This window comes from Anolis sagrei, chromosome 3 (genome assembly GCF_037176765.1).
Source record: "Anolis sagrei isolate rAnoSag1 chromosome 3, rAnoSag1.mat, whole genome shotgun sequence".
Taxonomy (NCBI): domain Eukaryota; kingdom Metazoa; phylum Chordata; class Lepidosauria; order Squamata; family Dactyloidae; genus Anolis; species Anolis sagrei.
In genome coordinates, this window is record NC_090023.1 from 146,759,366 (window position 1) to 146,782,132 (window position 22,767).

Sequence of the window (22,767 nt, forward strand, 5' to 3'; positions counted from 1 at the left end):
GCACAGAGCCATCCAGATTATATGAGGGAGGACGAATGGGAAGCAGCCATCATTGCATTCTCTGTTGTGCTGTTACTGCAAATTGAAAGTAGCATGTTTTGCCCTACATGATTCTCTCTTGAGAAGAAGAGCCAAATGTGTGCCTGTGTATATATGTTGGGGAGGGAGAAGGCAGGGAGGGGATTTATAATTTCTTCCTCGGAAGCTCAAGCACAGTATCACCATGTGAGATGACATTTGAATTTACAATTCCGCTGAGAAAAGCCATTAATTCACAAATTAACATTCCCCCCTCTCTCTTTCTCTCTCTCCCTCTCACATGGATGTGCAAAGCAATTGAAAAAGACAAAGGAAATAGCCTTAAGGAAGAGACTTTACTACTAGTCTGTCTGGGTGGAGATTGCTACTCCTGCTTCCAGATAGATAAACCAATTACCTGAGCGACACTGCTCATGGCAGCCTGCTATTACCTCCTTTTGTAGAACTGCTCAGGCCACCACTGGATTAAGCTTTATGTATCTCATTAATGTAAGCCAGCAAGACTCTGGAGCACAGGCAGCATGTTTTTGAAGGGAGGGAGGAAGAGAAGGAAGGAAAGAAGGAAGGAAGGAAGGAAGGAAGGAAGGAAGGAAGGAAGGAAGGAAGGAAGAGTGTGGGAAAAGTGCAACTGGACGGAGGGGGGAGAAAGGTCCCCCCTCCCCATGCATTGTTTGGATCTATGCATTTGCTAAGACCTTCTGTATAGTTATCCTAATGGTTTTGCACACTGGTGTAATGTAGGACTTATCTAGCCTGTGGATGGGACCATCTGTGTTTAAAACAGCCAATGATTCGAGCAGACCTAGTGTTCCCATGCTACTTGAGCTAATGAATTCATCATGTATAGTTTTAAAGTAAATGTTCCTCACTGCCTATTCAGCTGATAGTGTACAATAGGTGACAGCAACAGGAAGTATTTTTATTTATTTATCGTGTCAGGAGCAACCAGACTTTTGTCTCACATTTTTAACAAAACAAACAAACAAGCAACAGGAAGTGACCCAGGCGTTATGAATAACTTTCCCACATTGGAAAAGAATACCCCACTTTTGACACCAATTTGTCATGAATGACTTTATAATAATAATAATAATAATAATCTTTATTGATACCCCGCCATGATCTCCCCAATGGGGACTCGGGGCAGCTTACATGAGGCCGAGCCCAAAAATAATACAACAGAATAATATACAAAACAATCAAAAATTAAACACAACAAAATACGTAACACAACAAAATGAAATGAGCAATGCAAAATAACATAATATTTATTTATTTCGGGCACTTCTACCCCACCCTTCTAAACCCCCAAGGGGGGACTCAGGGTGGCTTACAACCGGCACAATTCGATGCCAACAATTCAACAGATAAAATACATAACAGCAATAGCCACAATAGTTAAAAACAATCAATTAATACAATAACAACTAAAAACCAATCTAGTGGCGGGTCAAATGTGTAAGATAAAAATGTTAAAACCCTGGGTGAGGTAGGAAGTAGAGGAAGTATATTTGTAAAGGAGGAGCCCGAGATGGGGGAGCACCTTCTTTGGGGTGGGGGAAAGTGCATCGTGTAAACAAACTGTAGATGGAAACTAACAAAGAGTGTTGGGTGGTCACTCTCCGAAGGCACATCGGAATAACTTTAAAGCATAGGTTCTTTTTATTGCAATTTCCAGTGTGAGGGGGTATATCAGATTACAGAAAAACATTTAGTCATACAGATTCTATGCAACAACATTGGATTTACTATTACATGGGTAACAAACAAACAAAGGGGAATTATATTTTCACTCAACATTCACACCACATGTACACACATCCATCCTCACACACCCAAATATTATTATATCCTTTCCCCCCTCCTTGGGGAAGCACCTGTTAGGCCAGACCCTGCTTTCCTGCAGCCTGTCAATGCATAGTTCCATAACACCAAAACTTCAAAACACCGAAATGCCAAAACTTCTTTCTCTAAGGAAAATGCCAAGGACCAGATCTCTGTTTTCCATACAGTAGAACCCGAATCCCTGCACAAAATCTCCAGAAGCACTTCTTCCTCTTCCCTTGAGAAAGAAGCCCCAAAGTGACCAGACTGTTCCCGTGCAAATCTGCCACTCTATGGTACACTATTTCTCTCCTTCCCATGGAGCAGAGCATAGCGGGTGGAACAGACTCCTCAGGTCAGCCACACTTTGAGCATTATTAGATTGAGTCTTTGATATGAATATTCTGCTGATGTAGTCCCAAAGTTGTAAATTAATGATATACTTCTTCCATCCTGGCTCCATCTCAGTTTACTGGCCAGATGGTGACTCTTCTTGATTGATATTGATCTTATGTTGACTTCCTTCTTAACATAAGGAATGTTGCAAACATTTCGGTTATCACTGTCCCAATTCTTATCAGAGTTTACTTTTCAGCTCTTATTAGCAGGTTTTAATCACAGCCCAGCAAGCAGGTAGTTAGTTATTGCAGCTGGGTTGCTGTGCCAAGAGAGGAGGAGAGGAAGGTGTGTGGTTCATCAGCCACGGACCTTCCTGCCAGGTTGGATTGCTGTGCCAAGAAGAGAAGAGAAGCTGCATGCCTTCCTCTTCTTCCCTCTGAGGACAGTGGCCTGGTTGGGTCTCTGTGCTGGGGGAGGAGGAGAGGAAGGCTCACGGCTTCTCCTCTTGGCTCAGCAATCCAGCTGGGTTGCTGTGCTGAGAGGAGAGGGGAAGCTTCATGCCTTCCTTTTCTTCCCACTTACAGAGCTAGTTTACTGTTTATCTTTGAAATAAATATTCAAAAACATTTAACTTACTGATGCCTCAATTAATATAATTTTATTGGTATCTATTTTTATTTTGAAATGTATCCATAGCTGCTGCATTTCTCACCCTAGGCTTATACTCAAGTCAATAAGTTTTCCCAGTTTTTGTGGTAAAATTAGGTGTCTCGACTTATATTCAGGTCAGGTTATACTTGAGTATATATGGTACTTGATTTTTTATATTATTAGTTCCCAAGTCATCCTTGTTTTTGTAACCCTCAAAAATAGTTCACTATGTATATATATGGAGATAAGCAAGTGGCATTTGCTTTCTTGTATATGGCACCCTGTAAAGGATGTGTGTAGAACTCGCGAATTTTTTTTAAAAAGAATGTATACATAGATAGTATTAGACTATATATCTGTAGATCTGAGAAATGTATATCCATTGCATTTATGTTTAGTTAACATATGCGTAGGAGGAATGAGATTGCATCTGCTGGCCAACTGGGTATTCAAACTCCTTTCCAACACTCAAACCACTATACTAAGCTGTGAACAGAAGAAAATCAAAATGTTGTGCCTGGACATTGTCGATATGAAAGGAGCAGAGATTCAGAAAGGGGCGGGAAAGGAAAAACATGATAAAATCAACTTAAAAAGAATGTTGGAATTGGAGGTATATTCTTGGTGTGGAAAGACCACAGGCCACTGTTCTAGATAACATCCTTGCATAATCATCAGCCTAGTTTTCTCTAATCTGCCTATTACTGATCTTTATAGGCAATTCCAAAGAGCAAATATTGTTAACACATAATTTGAGCTATGGCTGGCAAAAAACCCAGGGACGGAAAAAATAGATGGCACCATTGGCAGTAGCTAGGTAGCTTGCGCCAGGAATGGACAGTCATAAAATTGTAGGTTTGTAATGTCGTAACCTCCCGGAATTATGTTTACTATCTTATCATCTCCTCTTTGGAAGATATGCAAGACACAACCTTGAAAGTAGAAATTGAAGACATAATGTCACTTTGGAAGGGGACACTAATTTTGGTCATTTCTGAGAACTGTATAGTGTCACGTCAATGACACTATACAGTCATTGATAATGCAAGGCTGCATGTATACATAAAAAAAGGTTTACACACTTTTCTTCCACAGTGTACCATTCTCAGTCTTTGATACCCTGCTCTTTTTCCTTCATAGTGCTCACCTCCCAGCCCAAAATGCCTGAGTCCCTCGGTGTTACACTGCTGTATAGCACATGGCAAGAACAGCATCTCCTTACTGCTGGTGCTCCAGAGCACAGAGCAATCAAAGGAGGAATCCGCAGACAGCACTAGTAATTCAAACCATCCTGACCGTTCAGTGAACCCAAACCTGCTGACCTTGACAGCATTGCACAACCGAGAGCTCAGAAATCCCAATCAAGGCAGTAGGGGTGCCTTGTGGGTTTCCTCTGCTGTGGCAGCTCAATAGCTCCAGGGCCCATCAGTTATCCCCAGTGGTCTGTCCTGTTCAGTCCCACCACAACAGTGAGGCAGTTTTTAGTGTAACTTGGTGATAGAAGAACAAATCAACTACACTGTGAGCAAAGCAAAACAGACCTGCTTTAGTAAAGGGCACTTCCTGGAAAGCAAGCTGGAGTCTACGGCCAACTGGTTTAGAAAGTCAAGGCACTGTTGGGAAGAAGGCACGGAGCAACAGCTGATTTCTTTTCATTCTCTTCCCTTTCCTTTTGGATTTATGGCATCAAATTTACAAGCCACATCTGAAGGACTTGATCCTGCCCTCCACAGGAGATGCCACCTAGCAGATCCGTAAAGTCTGAAGGTTAGAATGTGACGGAGACAGAAATGAAGTGTTCATGAGTCATAAGAATGAGAAGATAGGGCCGAAATGAATGTTCATAAATATCCAGACCCTAATTTTACTAGTCAGATTTTGAGGGCTTTCTCTTAGTCCCTCTACCTTTGTAGCTGTGGTTGGTGAAGACTTGGGAGAGAGCCTTCTCTGTGGATGCTCCCAGATGTGAAACTCCCTTCCACATGCCCCCCCCCCCCTTGCTTTCTATTAGCTGGCAGTTGAAGACAGTTTTATTTGGGTGGGAATGTGAATTATAAATTTTAATTATGTAATTGTTGTGTATGTGTGCAGTTGGTGTGACATTTTAATGTTTTAAGCAATGCAATTTAATTTTGTTATGTTTTAAAATTATATCCTTAAATGTTTTAAAATACAACAATCATATTTTAAGAAAATTAATTATTTAATTTATTCTTAACTTTTGTAATTTAATACTTTAACTTTGTCCCCTTTTAATGTAAGATGCCTTGGATGTCACTTTGAGAGGAAGGTGAGATATAAATTCAACAAACAAACAAATAAATAAATCACTTTCTTGGAAACAATTCCTTTAATATGGTAGGGAGAAGGCAGCTCCTGAAACAGAAAATATTTTATTTCTCCCTGTCAGAATACTTCCTGTTACATTCCCGTTGAACTACTTATATCCAGCCATGCACCCCTACAACGGTGCTCCAAACTTTAACACATACTTTAAATGAGCTGCCAAGGTTCTGAATCCTATCCCCAAAATAATCTTAGAGCTCCTGTAAAGTTAGAACTGAAACTCAAAGTGGATTCACCACCCCAATAACATGGAAACAGAACTTGAGGAACAGGAATTTGAGGATGGTGCAAACGGGACAATTGGTAGAGCATTGCATCATGTGCACCACTTGAACATGTGGCCTTTGGAAGACTAGCTCACTTAGGACCTCATCAGATGGCTTTAGGACCCCGTTTTCATGCACTGCAGAAACAGAGCCCCATGGGAGTCCCACAGACGTGATCACATGACATAAGGGACCTCCGCTGGGACTCCATGGAACTCCGTTTCTGCAGTGCATGGAAATGGAGCCCTAAAGCTATCTTCAGGAGTTGGGTTTTACCCTACTTCAAACGGCTTAAACTGGGACAACATGAGCAGAAGGACATGGGACGGCTAGCCATCCCAGAAGATGGGGAAATATGGTAGGGAACAAAAAAGGGTGGTTCCCTCTATTTTCTGCAGCTTTCCTCCTTCTCGTTTGATGTAGTCTTTATTCCAAGTGCTGATCACTTGCAGTTCACAGGGTCTGCAATCCCACTGAGATCAGAAATTCCTCTATCCTTAGAGAGCACAATTCTACATCTAGATAATTCCATGTCAATATATGGCTCTAATATATAGATTTAATTCTGATGTTTTCAGGGGATTTACTGTATTTCTTGAGTTGAAATAAATTGTGGCAAATATTTAAATTTACATGAATTTTACAATTTTCTGTTTAGACTTGATAATATTAATTTTACTTCAAAATTAAATCCTCCTATGAAGTATAACATTTTCCACTCAGATTTTGAAATTCAGATTGGTCAGGTTGTTGATATTTTGTGGTTGTTCTGACGTTGGCAGGTTTCAAAATACAAAATCCTACAAGCTGCCAGCTGTCAAATACTTGTATAATGTGTCTTAGAGCATTTGACAGCTAGGATACAATAGTAATAAGAAATACAACAAATATAATATTGTCAAGTAATAGTCTGTATGAACCATCAAATAACCGTCTTGTTCTGTGAATTTACTGAATGTTCTCAATTAGAATAACGAAAAGATAACTTGCCCACTGCATGAAAGCATCTATTATGCAGAATTTCTGAGAACTATTTGTTGTGTCCTAGGGCATAATCTTGTTTCATTGTGGATATGAGAAAGCACTATAACAGCATATATAAATTAGTTGTTACACTAGAAGACATAAGCTTCCTTTACTATGTTCAGCACTTCATAAGAAGATAAGGCCCTTTTCATATAAAATCATACAAGATACTCCAAAGGCCATTTAGTCCAACCATATACTATGAACCTTTGTGCATGGTAGAAGATGCTTATGCTTATATACAACTAATGCACTCCTAAAGACAGCCCAACCTCTGTTTAAAGATCTCCCAAGAAGAAGAAACTACCATCCCCTGAGGCAGTCTATTCCACACTTGAACAATTCTTACAGTTAAATAAGTTCTTCCTAATATTTAGGTGGAATTTCTTTTCTCATAATCTGAATCGATTGATTTGTATTCTAGTATCTGACAACAGAAAGCACGCTGCCAATCTTCTACATGACATCCTGTCAGATATTTTACAGTGGCTGCCATATCACTTCTCAGTCTTTTTTCTCTCCAAGTTAAACACAAAGCCATTCCTCATAAAGCTTGGTTTCTGAACTTTTCCACATCTTGATCACTCTCCTCTCACCACATTCCCTCCATGGATATTGGTGAGCAGAAACAGAGTATGCCCAGTGAGGTCTGATCACATTATTGTCCCATGTTTATCTTGTGATTTTCTAAAACCTCTACATCTTTTTCATATGAACTGTTGTCAACATGACAATATATTTTTCATGTCTACTGTCTACACCTACTGTTATCAGTCTAGGTTTCATAAACCTTATATTTGGACATTTTGTTTTTCTTGTCTAAACAGAGAACCTTAGATTTATCCCAGTTGACATTGATTAATTTTGGCGAGAGAGGTAAAACTTCTAGAAATTTTTTTAAAAAATTTCTAGTGTTTTCTGGGGGATATTTTTTTTGCTGAAAAAAATGGAAAATATAATATTAATCCTGCCTCCCCTGCCCCCCCCCCTTTTGCAGATTGAAAGCCAATTTATTATTTTAGGGATATAACAATTTCTTACGAATAAGTTTGGCATAAAATTACTATGTATCAGGTGCATAGCCTGGGGAGGGGGCTTGAGGGGCTTCAGCCCCCCCCCCCTGAAATTCTCAGGGTGGTCCGCGAGAAGACCTTACTTCTCCATGCTCAATATATCCCATATGCATGGGGGTATTGGGATAACGGTGCAAAAGGTTTGCTAGGGTAGATCCTGACCCCCCCCCCCCCCCCAAAATTAAAATCCTGGCTACGGGCCTGCCATGTATGATATATTTTCAGAGTACAAAAACATCATTCTAAAATAAAATATTTCATAATATTTTTTAAAGTTCCCTGTAAAAGGTTAAAGAAAAAGAAAGCTACTTTATTTCCTCATTTTTCTATTCTATACATGGGTGTGATTTTGGGTGATTTCTGATCCTTGTTCCCCTGTCATCTATCTAGATCAGTGGTTCTCAACCTGTGGGTCCCCAAGTGTTTTGGCCTACAACTCCCAGAAATCCCAGCCAATTTGCCAGCTGTTAGGATTTCTGGGAGTTGAAGGCCATACATCAGGGGACCCACATATTGAGAACCACTGATCTAGAACCTCTTTGCCCTTGTCTTTAAACATATTGATTTGGTATCTAGCTGCTGGCAGAAAGAGAAGTAGCACTCTAGTTTCTGAGAGATGCAAGGAGGGAACGTTCCACTCATTCATGTCCATGATGGTATTGCAAGAAGCTGGATGGGCAGCAGGGGAGACCTGCTTCCTTTTCTCTTCCTGGGGCACCAATACTGCCAATGTTGCTCCTCTCCGTAGTCCAGTTGGCAAGTGGGGTTTAAATAGAAGATTTGAGGAGACAGTTGGGTATTGATTTGTTGAGCAAAAGGAAGGAAGATGGGAATTGTCTCTGACTTAGATTTTAATTGCTGTTTAAAGATTGCACTTTGTGGGTGAAAAGGATGAATGTGATGGGCCCAAATGGGTTTCATAGCATTTCTACTTCAGTTCTTCTTTAGCATCACTAGGTCGTTGTGTTGCCTTGGTCCCGTATCATATGTCTCATTTTTTTGGCATGTGGATTCGGGTCTGGAAAACATTTTTTAAATCCTTCCAATCTGAAAGTAAGAAAAAGTTAGAGTCCCCCATTGTGTCTATTTTTAATGGTTTTTACAGATGTTGTTCTGAGTTATGATGAGAAGGTTTGTCCTTTATTTCTGCATCTATGTAATCATAAAAGTTCAATTTTCACCCCAAAATGAAATGTACATGTCTCCGAATTCTACAATTAAGAGGAATTGATATCCTAATACTAACATGTTGCTCTGTAATATCCATTTGCTTCTTTGAAGTCAGTGCAAGTGGAAAGATGGTTCCTTTAGGTTAGTGGAAGGGAAAAAACAGAGAAGTTTGGAAAAGGATAAGGAAGTTATTTGAAGCTGGTGGAAACCTTGACATCTCTTTCAAATGGTGGGATAAATTACAGGGAATCACCAAGAATGTACTTTTGACTACCTATTTATCAAGCCCCCATTCCCACACAGTGAAATTTGGGATCAGATTTATAATATTTCAAACAGTGCATCTTGCATCAGAATATGTCTTGAGATAATTGGATTAGACAAGTACAATGTTTATTCTGTCTTTTTGATCTAAGGCTCCTATATTTTTAATATGAAAATGAATTTTGTGTGTGTATGTCAGGAGTGACTTGAGAAACTACAAATCGCTTCTGGTGTGAGAGAACTGGTCATCTGCAAGGACATTGCCCAGAGGACGCCTGGATGTTTTGATGTTTTACCATCCATGTCGGAGGCTTATCTCATGTCCTCGCATGGGGAGCTGGAGCTGACAGGGGGAGCTTAACCTACTCTCTCTGGATTCGAACCACTGATTTGTCAGTCAGCAGTCCTGCCAGCACAAGGGTTTAACCCATTGCGCCACTGAGTGTCCCAAAAAGAAATTACTCATATTAAAAAAACCTCTCTGTTGAAGATGGTTTGTATGCTTTGAGTGGGAAGGACATTTTTAACATGAACGAGCTGGAGCTCTTTTATTATATTGTGTTATAGTGTCTGTATCTGCATAGAATACATGAAATTTTGTTGTCCAGATCTGTCTCAAGCTTGTTAAATGAAGATAGCTAAAGTGATACTTCAAACAGAATCAAAGTTGAACAGTACGGATTAGCCAAATAAAAGCATCAGCTTTGATCAGCAATACATAGTCCAAGAAGTTTGGCTTCATACAGAAGTACAGGGTAATGGTAAGGGTAGGGTAATGGGGTTGGGAAAGGGAATTTGTACTTCCGTTTGCATGGTTAATTTATCTGGAAAACATATTCCACTTGTAACCCAATTCTTCATTGTCCTTTCCTAGCTTTTAACTGTCCGACTTGCAATTCCTCAAGTTGGACACGACAAAAAAAAAAATCTGTTCCCTGGGTATTCATGAACAATCCAAGTTAATTGAAGTGATCTTATTGTTCATTATCACATAAAGATGAGTTATTACCTGTAAAACAGATCTACATAAAATTGAATGCAAGAGTGAGAGATGTTTTGGTAAATTAATGGAAATAATAAGGACGTAGGCTGCCGTCTGTTGTGCTACACAATCTATAGAGTGATTCTGGAGTGCATACAGGTGCCACCAACCCAAAATATAAGCCATGTCCCTGTAGAGGAAGAACAGCTGGCAACAGTAAGGCAAATATGTTGCAGGACAGAATGCAGCTAGACAGAAATTCATTTAATGCCTGAATCTCCAAGGAAAGAGCAAAGGGTGTTTTCTCAAGAGCTTGTTTACCAATACGATTTTCATATGGAGCATGGCTCCCAAATTAATTCTCAGGGCTGAATGCATCTGCCACCTGCTTTGGAACAACTGAGATCTTATACAACTTATCTGTTGCTCCCGGAATTAATAAAATTCTGGAATGATCCAGTGCACTGAATAGCCAGGGAAATCAGAGTGTGTGACATAATGCTTTACACATGATGTGTTAGTCATGGGGATTTTCTGAGCAATGTCAAAGTCTGATTGTCAGCTTGAGAGCAGAGAGCTGTCTTTTAATTGTAAAGTGGGATGTGCAGTGATGGTGCACTATAAATAAAATGATACCTGTTTCAGAATACAGGCAGTCCCCAAGTTATGAACAAAATAGATTCTGTAGGTTTGTTCTTAAGTTGTATTTGTATGTAAGTCGGAACAGGTACATTTTTAAAGTGTAACTCCAACCAAAACTTTATCAATTTATCTGTCTAGCTTTGGATAGCATAGGAAAGAGTTAACACCCTTGTTGAGCTTTGTTTTGCTGTCTGTGTCCCTTTCAGAAGATTTCCCCTCACTTTCTGTCCCTGTGATAGCTGGGTTTTGAAAAATTTGGCTTGTTGTGGAAACAAGGATTGTTTATAAAGCTTCAGTGGTGACACCCCTTCCCCATGATAACTCTTTCAGGACTGAATTTCCCTTCCTAGGGGTAGATTCCTCTCACTTGCTGTTGTCTCACCCCCATTCTTAACTATGAGTCATCTGTAAGTCGGATGTTTGTAACTCGGGGGTTGCCTGTATATAACATTGAGGTTCTCAAGCCAGGGGACAGCCAGGAGCATCCGTGGGGCAGTGGGGCAAATCTGGCAGGCAGCAGATAAAACTGTCATCCCACATCCGGCATCAGTGCCTTCCTCATCACACAGGCAAAAGGGTCACCACGCTTCCCAAGGGACGGCTTCCCACTATGCTGTCCCTTGCTTACCTAATGAGTAGCCACCCATGTTCTCAGGGCTCTGTCCTAGAACGGAGCTAGAACAGAGCCAGAATGGAGTCCCACCAGAAGTAGTCATGCATCATGTGATGGGCTCTGGTGGGCTCTATGCTAACTCCATCCTGGAAGCACCCAAGCCTCATGTGATGAGGTCCCGAGTCTCATTGGAAGAAAGTCTCATTGAGTGCATTGGGTTTAACTTCTGCATGGCAATGTTGGGAAACCAGATTAAGAATAGGTCTTCATCCCACAGTCCCTCCTAGGCCAGGTGATACCAGTCTACTCTCCAGTTGCCCCATTTTAGCAAAGTAACATCTTGATTAATCTCTCTGCCACCCCACTTTTCAGTGTCTCAGTTTCTCTCTCCTTCTCCTACTTTCCCTTATCACCTTATCTTAATTCAATGGCTGCAAATATAATTCAAAGAGGAGGCAGCATAGATGGTGAGGAATATGCCATATTGTCCGGTTTCCGAATCTAGATTATTTTATTTGAACTGGATTATATGGCAGTTTAGGCTCATATAAACGAGTTCAGTGCAGTTCGATCTTCATTATAAGAAGCTGGATCTACACTGCCCTATAATCCAGTTTCGGAATGTAAATCAACTACATTGATCCAGATCAATGCAGTTAATCCACCTTTGGGAATGTGATTATAGAGCAGTATAGATCCAATTATTATGAAGTTCAAACTACAATGGAGATGGAGGCCCAGTCACAGAACTTGTGGCTTTCCAGCATGCCAAACTGCCAGCCATGTATGTATGGTAGCCATTTTCCACTGTTTTCAAATCTGATTTGTTGCTTAATTATGAAGATTCTGCCCAATCATTGCAGGACTACTGCTGTTTTTCTTCATTTAAAGCAGGGATCGTAAAACTTTTTAAGTAGAGGTCTGGTTCACAGTCCCTCGGGCAGCTGGGACACTGGACTTTAGTTTGGAAAAAACACACAAATGAATTCTTATTCACACTGCATATATCTTATTGTTAGCTGAATTAATCATTTCCTGGTTGGGAAGAGTAGCTGGCATCAAAACATACAGTACTGTACTTGAAATATTGTTTATCTTATTGCTTTTTTCATACTGTACCAAAAACTGGGTGTTCTGAAATATCTAACAAGATTTGATCAGTACAGATTTATAGAATTAGTAAACTGCAAGGATGGAGGCATGAATTAGCAAGAGGGTTTTAAAGTATGGATTCTTGATGGCTAATATTGTATATAAGTATCATGCAGTTTTATTGGTTGCAGTGATGTAGTCATTATTTCAAACATTTTAAAATATTTCACATTGTTTTAACTGGAAGAACAGAGGTAATACCCCTTTAGTGGTGTGGTTATGGCTCAATCATTCAAAAAGTGGGATGTATAGCATTTGGTTAGCAATACTATTGTAAAATATTGGATAGTGCAGAGGCTTATTTTTGTTTCAGGTATATCTCTTTTGGACATAAGAACAGGTTTTCAGAAAGAGAAAGAAGCAGGGATTCACTTTGCCCAATTTGAGGGAAACTCAGTCAAATTAGAAGTCTTTGTTTCTGGGATGATTCTGTCTGTTTCGTTGTTTGTTTGGCTTAAGTGATTCAGGCGATTGGGGATGAATCTACACAGTGTGGGGTCGAGTCAGCCTGCAAATATCTACGGAACAGGCAAAGGCTGATCCAACTGAACCTGGAGAAAGCCACTTAATGTGGTTGTACCCTGGGTTAAAAACACACATGAAAAAAACCACATCCCGCTTCATGTTTGGCCAATGTAGACACCCACCTTTGATTCCTATGGATAATCAGTCTTGGGTAGTTTGACAGCCACCCCACATTCCACGAGCTAAGGCAGCCCATGGACATGGGGTGGCTGTCCCTTCCTATCCTCCCCCATCCCGATTTTTCCTTCAAAACAGAAGAAAAAAACACACACATCTGACTTACTGCCGCTCTTCTTCCTGGTTACTTGCCATGTGACTAGCAAAGTATCTTGAGAGGAATAGGAATGAGGCTCGGATACATGCGTTTACCTCCATTTTGAGGGCAAAATGGGAGTGCCAAATTGACTTTGGCTGGGTTGCTGGGCCAACACCCCATCACCAAGGCAGCTTAGGGCACCCCTATTGGGCCACAATGCTGGTTCCCACTTGTATTATATGTCTATATAGAATCTCCCCCCCCCCCGCCCCCCAACCAATATTTGCTGATTGAAAGTTATATTAAAGAAGAATAGATTTAGGACCTCAACACCCTTACCAATTTAAATGTCCTAGGACATTTGTCAGTCAGTTGAGGGACAGATGGGCACACAGTCCATTGAACAACACCCCTCAACTTCTGCTAGAGGCCTCACCCCCAACTGGCATGGAAGTGTCCTAGGACACTTACTCATCAACAAAAGGAGGAGCCATTGAAGCCAACACACTTCTGCCCCAGTTGGGTGATGCTTCCTCTGTGTGATGGGGAAAGTGTTGTGACGCAAGAGTGGTGAAACGAGGTGGGGTGTCCTGTGTGACAAGGTCCTTAGAAAATCAGACAAGGAAATTTGTTTTTATTTATTTATTTACTATATTTGTATACCACCCTTCTCAGCCCTCAGGCGACTCAGGGCAGTTTACAGAGGCAATGATTCGACGCCCAAGAACATCATGTATATAGAAATGTAGCTAGAAACTCTGTTTCTATTTTTTAAATGGTTACAGCCCAGCATACAAATTACCAAATTATTGAATTAGATATAGATAGTAAAGGATTTTGAAAATTGAACAGGATTGGGATTGGGAGTATAGTACTCCTAGATTAGGGGGATTTGTATGAGTGTACCTATGAAATGATGTAATGTCCTTAATGAAAGGACATTTAAAAATGTCCTTGATGAAAACTTAAGGTAGAACTTTTTCAGTATACAAATGTGATATTATACTGTAATAAAGATCTCTAAAAATATTCCCAGGAGTAATACAAAAATAGAGGAGGGACATCTGCGTATGTATTGTGGTGATGGTCTTCAGTCATGCAAGGTTGAAGTGAGACTGTAAACAGTAGAAAAAACTAAACTACAATTTAATCTTATCCTATGTGTTGGTGAGATCCATGTTGATTGCATTCTATTGGCAGAATCCTGCTGATCTGTTCAAATACCAATTGTTGATCATTGGGAAATCAATGGGAAAACAAGATATAGCTTGCCGTGGTCATAAATAAAACATGACATGTTGTTATAAATGAGGAAGATAAATTCAAATCAGATATTTCAGGAAAAATGAACTCTGTTCATTACTGGAACATAGATTTGGTGATACAATATTTGACTTTGGAAATATGCATTTTTTTTAAAAAAATTGTCTTATATCTGTGGTTCTAAAAGGGTAGTGTATTCAGAAGTAAACTGTGTAGCCTGTAATCCATTTAAAGATTAAAATTGCTTCCAGGTTGTATGGATCTGGCCCAGTATAGTCAACCAAGTTATATGGAAATCACACATGTCAGGTACTCAATAACATTTGCTTTTGTGTTTCCCAGTCGGCGTGTTTGTATATGATTGGCATGCCAACAGGGTTTGAGACCCATGAATTTGAGCGGTGTTTGCGTTGTATGAAATGGATGCTTCGGTATTCTCTGCGATATTGATGCTAAAGTTCAAATTCTTTATATAGGTTACTGAAGTGATGATCACTCCTGGTAAGAAATCTGTCTCTGTGTATGTATGTGACTTATGGCCACCATGAATTTTATAGGGTTCTCCTAGCTAAGGAATACTCAGAGATGGTTTTGCCACTTCCTTCCTCTGAAACAGAGTATTTTGGGGGACTGATCACATGTTATACTGAGACAGGGTCTTCTGTTTCTTTTACTTGCCCAATTATTCCAACATGGACTCCCTAGAATTTGGGTTTGCCAGCATTTTTCAGTCTCTTGTTAGGCCCAGGAGACACTAGGAGTGCAATGGGAAACAGGGCCTGTCTGCACAGGCTGAGGCAAGCTGCTGTGAATGACAAGCGCTGTGTATTGATCGTTTTCTAAACTCGTCCCAGCCGATAGAAGGTAATTAATGACTCCATTTGCCTCAGTACCAAGCAGAACAATTGAGTTTGAAACGGCAACAACTGGCAGTGATGTGAAAGCTCCCCAAGGGGGAATATCTCGGAAAGAAGCTGACTGGCCCTGGCTGCTGTGGGACACAGGAACGTATCTGTGGGAGGAAGGGGGTGTGTGGAAGGGAATGGCACAGACATAGAGTTTGGGATAAAGGATGCTAGATCAGCCTCTTTTTTTCCAAAAAAAGGTGGATACTTTGAAGTTATGATTTCAGAAACATAGGGCCGCCTTATGATCTGCAAAACAATATAAGAAATACAAAAGGTCCCTGTTTGGGGGATCCTACCAAAGACCAACTAAGAGTGCTTAAATTTCTTTGCTGACTTGCCATTTGTTAGGATTGCTGTTTTCTGCCACATCAAATACGTTATTCCAGAATGGCATCTTAGTATGGTGAAGATCTAGGGCAAGGGTACTCAAACTAAAGCCCAGGGGCCGGATACGGCCCTCCAAGGTCATTTACCCGGCCCTCACTCAGGGTCAACCTAAGTCTGAAATGACTTGAAAGTACACAACAATAACAACAATGGGTTGTTGTAGGGTTTATATATCTGTGGAATGACCAGGGTGAGACAATATATATATAAACCCTTTTTTCTAGTTCCAACAGACCTCACTACCTCTGAGGATGCTTGCCATAGATGCAGGTGAAACGTCAGGAGAGAATGCCTCTAGAACATGGCCATATAGCCTGAAAAAACCTACAACAACCCAGTTATTCCGGCCATGAAAGCCTTCGACAATACAATAACAGCAATCCTATCGCATCAGCCAAAATCAGATCCACACTTCCCATTGAAATACTAATAAGTTTATATTTATTAAAATTGTTCTTCATTTTAATTATTGTATTGTTTTAAGTCTTTTTTGCACTACAAATAAGATATGTGCAGTGTGCGTAAGAATTCATTCATGTTTTTTCCAAATTATAATCTGGCCCTCCAACAGTTAGAGGGACTGTGACCTGGCCCTCTGTTTAAAAAGTTTAAGTACCCCTGATCTAGGGCATGGGATATGCTTGGTTACTGGCTCGCAGACATAGAACATAACTAGCCCACTTGCAATTATAGCACCTCCTTATTTGGCATGCAGTGCCCTAAATACTCTAAAGGCACCAGGTCCTGTTTGCTCTCTGAAGCTAAGCAGGATCAACCCTGGTTAGTTCTTGGATGGGACACTGCCAAGAATATAAGGTGCAATAGGTTATATTGCAAAGAAATGCTATACTGCAAAACACTTCAAAGTATTCCTTGCCTGAAAAACCCTATAAAATTCATGGGGTCATCATAAGTCGACAGGAACTTGGAAGACACATGCACACATATGCGACATGCTGTCTTTTGTATGTTGGTGCCAACAGCAAGCCCAGTTAGTTCAACATTCTTCTTTGGATCTACAGAACTAGATCTGCTGGAAAAGCTAGATCTGCAATGGGCCCCAGCATTTATGGATACAGTGTTTCTTAACATTGTTTCTGAAGAAAACTAATAACATTTTAAATCTGTCAACCAAAAACAATATTTGCTTCTTATTTTGTTCCGTGAGAACCCTTTTACACTGCCACATAATCCAGATTATCAAATCAGAGAAGACACATTATTTGCTGTGAAGTGGATTATATGAGTCTGTCATATAATCCAGTTCAAAGTACATAATCTGGATTTTATATGGCAGTGTAGAAGGGGCCTGAGATCTGTCTGATCGCTCTCCTTCTGGGACATAATAGAAAATATGTTCGCTTCATACCAGAGAAAACTGCTCATAGATATTCTGAATGTATTTATTAAACTGCTTTGGGTCTCCTGAGGGAGAGATAAAGTGGGGTATAAAAAATATTATTTATTTATTTCTACTGGGTGCAGTGCCTAAATACCTTGGCCTGCACTTAAAAACAATCGGCACTGACAAAATTACCATCTGACAGCAGCAAAAGGCCAACCTACTTGGATCTGCACACATTATTCACCAATACATCACACAGTCCTAGGACACTTGGGAAGTGTCTAACGTGTGATCAAATACAAAAGCCAGCATAGTGATCTTGTTTGCTGTGTACTAATCTTATTATGCATCAAATAATAATAATAATAATAATAATAATAATAATAATAATAATAATAATAATATAAAACTACTCTGGGACTTCCGAATTCAGACTGACAGAGTTTTGGAGCACAGTACTCCTGACCTCATGATCATGTTAAAAAACAGAGTGTGGATCGTCGATGTCACAATCCCAGGCGACAGCAGGATTGAAGAGAAACAACTGGTAAAGCTGACACAGTATGTGGATTTAAAGGGCAAACTGCAAAGACTCTGGCACAAACCAGTAAATGTGGTCCCAGTGGTGATTGGCACACTGGGTGCAGTGCCTAAAGACCTTGGCCTGTACTTAAACACAATCAGTGCTGACAAGATTACCATCTGCCAGCTGAAAAAGGTCACCTACTGGGATCTACACGCATTATTTGCCGATACATCACACAGTCCTAGACACTTGGGAAGTGTCCGGTGTGTGATCCAATACAACAGCCAGCAGAGTGATCTTGTCTGCTGTGGACTCATCTTGTTGTGTTTCAAATAATAATGATGATGGTGGTGGTGATGATGGTGATGATGTTCATCATGATTGGGATCCTCTATCATTTCCAGCTGAGCTGAAACCTGCCAACTCCCTCTGATACACATATTTGGAAGCTTGCCTTGAAGTCATGACTGGTCAAGCATTCAAATCTGTTCCTCACAAATATTTCTGTAGTGGTTTATTTGTTGCTTTGTGGAGATGGCATGGGAGGAACATGGTTGCATTTCCTTGGTTAGCATAATTATCAGTGCAGGATTAAACAGAATATTGAATGGTACAGAATCTGAAAATGTCTTTGTTCTTGAACTATAAACAGCATCCTTGTTTTCATTGCTCTCTGCCATTTTTAGATAGAGACTAATCCTATGTATAGCTGCTCAGACCTAGGATGCAGTGAGTTCACTGATGCCTACTCCCAGGTAATTGTGTACCATACTGCAGCCTCCGTTTTTCCGACTTCACCTCTTTCACCACCAGTCCCTCCTTGGAGACTGTCGTATTTGATGTCCCGAGTTTGTGTGCAGAGCAGCAGTAACCCCCAGAACTATCAGTGGGACATGATTGATCAATTGAATTCCATAGCAGCTGAAAAATGTGGGATTAAGTAGTGTATTATACGCACAATGAGTTGAGGCATGATGTTCATTTCAAGTTCATTTTGCTGGCCCTCTGCCACCAGATCAGGCAATCAATAGGGGCAGCAGATATCATATATCACCTCTCTCCCTACTAGGGAGAGCACCATAATCTCTCGCAAATTTAGAGTGACAGATTTGTCAAGATCTGAAGGGACCTGAATAAATGAAGGGAAAGAGAAGCTTACAGTGGCTTGAGATAGCTCAGGTTTCAGCTCCTGAAAACAAAGTCGCAGTGTATACATGCGCATTTCTACACAGGCATGAATGCTCTGTGTGGAATTGTAGATACAAAGGTGGCTGCTGGACAGATTGCATTAATTAGATTATAGTTCAGTTTGTGCAGCTCAGAACGGAGATGATTTGGGACTCAGGTTTCAAAGTTTTTAGGGACAATATTAAAAAAGAAAGAGTGTGCACTTATGTAGTATTTCTCTACCTATGGTGCCACAAATTGCACAGAACCCATGGTAAATAGGAAAGCATAAGGCAAAAAAATGGACTTCATGGAAAGAAAAAATATGGATGCAGTCACCTGTCTGGAGTCATTTATTAGATACTTAGACATGCTTAATGTTATATATGGATAGTGATTAAGTGAAGGAAAAAGCAAGCAAATTGTGCGGGGATTTTCATGTATGGAGGTTGTTTGTGCATACTGTATGATTGGGGCCAGGTTCCTAATATATGTTGCTTGCTAATCATGTGTCCCTATTCAGGGAAAAGAGTAGGATATTAAATTAGTAAATAAATAACCTCACTCATGTGTGACCAAGTGTTATTTGGGCATATTTCTACTTTAAACAGCACTTATACAAAACATGCAGTTTTGTATAAAGTGCTATTTGGCAAAACCGCAATTGATCCCACTTAGCTGGACTTCTTTGCTGGGTTCCGATTCAAATTCCACCATTCTGGATCGTAAAACAGTAACTATTACCTCATCCACAATTACATATTTCGTCTTTTAAAAATGTGATCTCTGAGCATCATAAGGTTTGGGCGGGAAGGTGGATATGTGGAAATGTGAAAGACGGCATGGTTGGAAGTATTAGGAGATGTACAGGAGAGTCTCACTTATCCAACCTTTGCTCATCCAATGTCCTGCATTATCCAACGCAGTCTGCCTCCTGCCTGGATCCACAGCTGTTTCAATACATTGCGATGTTTTGGTGCTAAATACGTAAATACAGTAATTACTACATAACATTATCATGTATTGAATTGCTTTTTCTGTCGATTTGTTGTAAAACATGATGTTTTGGTGCTTAATTTGTAAAATCATAATGAAATTTGATGTTTAATAGGCTTTTCCTTGATCCCTCCTTATTATCCAATATTTTCGCTTATCCAGTGTTCTGTCGGCCTGTTTATGTTGGATAAGTGAGACTCTACTTAAGTCTGAAAATTATTTATTAATGTCACAATAGCTTAACATGAAAATAAATACATTCCACATATTAGCTAATGCCACATATTTTGTGATTTGATAATGTGTTAGAATATTTTTTTATTTATTTACTCTAATTGTATACAACTCAGGGCGGTTAACAAGGCAACAATTCAATGCCAACTGCAACATAAAACAATTAAAAACATTGACATATAGCATAAAATCATAACAAGATCAGTTAAAAACATAAATCACAGGTGTCTCTTAATTAAAAGCATTGCCCAAGAACACAGGAAGGGAAAATATTTACATAAGCATCAGAACTTCTGTTTTATCTCATTTTATCCTTCACTAGCTATCCCCTGCCTCGCATTGCTGTGGCCCAGTCTTTGTATGTATTTTGTGTGTGTGTATATATGTGTGTGTATATGTGTATATATGTGTGTTTTGCGTATGCATTGCAATGTATTTTTTGTTTTTTTAGCTTTTATAAGTCTCTTCTGCTGTATTTTTCAGTGTTTTTATGAGTGACGGTCACTTGTTGGCCTGATAGGTGTATTGTGTCCAAATTTCATGTCAATTTGTCCAGTGGATTTTGAGTTGTGTTAATCCCACAAATGAATATTACATTTTTATTACATAGATTGCTACCAATAGGTGGTGCAGAAAGTGTTGACTTTGGTTACATCATGACAGGGGAGATATAGCAATACTGATCTGGAGTGGGCTACTCTGGATCAGCATCACAGAGGCTATACTGTCTCTCCCCCCCCTCCCCCCCAAACTAGCTTAGGTTACATGGAGGCTACACTCCATGCCCCCAAAGTGCCCTGGTGGCTGGATGGCCAGCATGAGTGAGTGATGCTGAAGCTGGTTGCTTCCCTTGACCTTACCTTAGTGGTCCCTACTGGCCATGAAAACGGCAGTGGACCCTTCTTGGCACCTGGAGTGACAATATTTAGAGTGTTGTGGGGAGGGGAGAAGGAGGAGAAATCGCTGCCCTTTCTCCCCTCTTTTTGCCCCCAGTTTCCTCAGCACTCTGTATGTCATCATTTCAGGCGCTTAGCAGTGTCCACCACCAAATGGGAAGTGGCACAGTTGATTATATGTACGTCTCCAAAGTAGCTAGATACTCCCAAATTTTGAGGAAACTCTTGAGTATCCAACAATTTTTGTTAAAGCAGGTTAAAATGAAATATGTAGATCTGAGAATTGGGTCAGTGATCCCAGCACTTCAAGAATCTGTTTCTGTGGAAATAAGGAGAGATTATTTCTGTCTGGCCCTGGAATCTAAGCAGGGGACTTGGGATGAGAGAGTGGCAATGAAGATCAGGTGCTGTAGGCTATATTTCAGTGAAAGGAACTAGCAAAACCGCCTCTGCATATTCCTTACCTAAGAAATTAATGTGATCGCCATAAGTTGACAGGTGACTGGAAGGCACACACAAAGAAGGTTAACGTCAGCAAAAAGCGTTCCCCTCTCCTCACAGTATGATTCCCCTTTGCCTCCATAAGGAAATCAGAGAGGGAAAGAGGCAGGAAGCGGCAGACTTGTACTAATTAAAACAAGATATTGTCCATGCTCTCACAGGTAATACTGTATTAGTTTACTGTGTATAATACAGTATTGACTATACCATATTGTATAATCACATATCAGCTGACAAGTAGAGGAATCAGAAAGAAAGTGGCAGTATAAGTCATTCATAATAGAGAAGTAACCTTGAAGGAGGGACTCCAATTTGGATCCCAGAATGACTCCTAACATTTTTTTAAAGTTAAGTTTCCAAACCTCCTTTCCTTGGGAATGGAAAAGGAAAGTATTTCTCATTAAAAGTAACATATGTAATTATTTCATGAATTGTCTACCTAATTATGAATCTGTCCCAAATTTTTTAAATTTGCTGAGCACTTACGTTGTTGTCACCAAGAACTCCAAAAATATAAGCCAAATTGTGTAACATACAATCCATGGCAGGGCTTCAATATTTTTGATGTAGAGAAATAGATGATATTCTAACATTTTGAGAGTCTAGTGATGCATAGTTCATGTGAAACTTGGATATAGAATAAAGCAAAAGTTAATGCGGATTATCTAGCTTATTCTTGAAGGAATTACTAAGAAATTCAGTTTTAAATGTGTTGTTACCCTTAACATTTATTTATTTATTTATTTACTGTATTTATATACCACTTTTCTCACCCCTTGGGGGACTCAAACTGGTTTCCAACGCAAGCATGGCAAAATTCAATGCCCAGCATGCATGTGAAAAACCAAATGAAACAAAAACAAAACAACTCTTTTCTGACACAAGGGGAGCATCTGTATGTACCAGAAATGGCAATGCTGATCTGGAATAGGTTCCTCCAGATCAGCATCATAGAAGTCCACATGGCCAGCTACCAAGCAGGCTCAGGACCTGGCAGGTGTCTATACTGCACAGCCGCAAGCCAGCCCAATAGCTGGATAGCATCTGCACAGCCCTATGGCATCAGAACTACTTTGGCATTGACAGACCACCATTACCTTTCTGCTATTTATCTGGCATTAGCAGCAACTACTGTGCACAAAAACAGCAGTAGTTGCCATGTGGTGCATGTAGAGAATATAGCTGGAACAACACAGTGATGTGAGAGAGGAAAGGGGGGGAATTGCTTCCCCCTTTCCCACCTCCCTTCTCCAATCGCTTTATCACTTTAGCAACCATTTCTACAGGCTTGGAGTGGTGACCCCCGCCATTGTTTACATGGTGGTCACTGCTAAGGACAAAGTGCCATCCCCTCTCTTTGGGCTGCTGAGACCAGG

General features: G+C 40.2%; 1 protein-coding gene across 5 annotated transcripts in view; it reads left to right on the plus strand.

The window, feature by feature from the left end:
- Positions 1-22,767, plus strand: part of PAX2 (paired box 2) — a 137,340-nt gene that overhangs the window by 76,026 nt on the left and 38,547 nt on the right. The gene's annotated exons all lie outside the window — the stretch shown is intronic.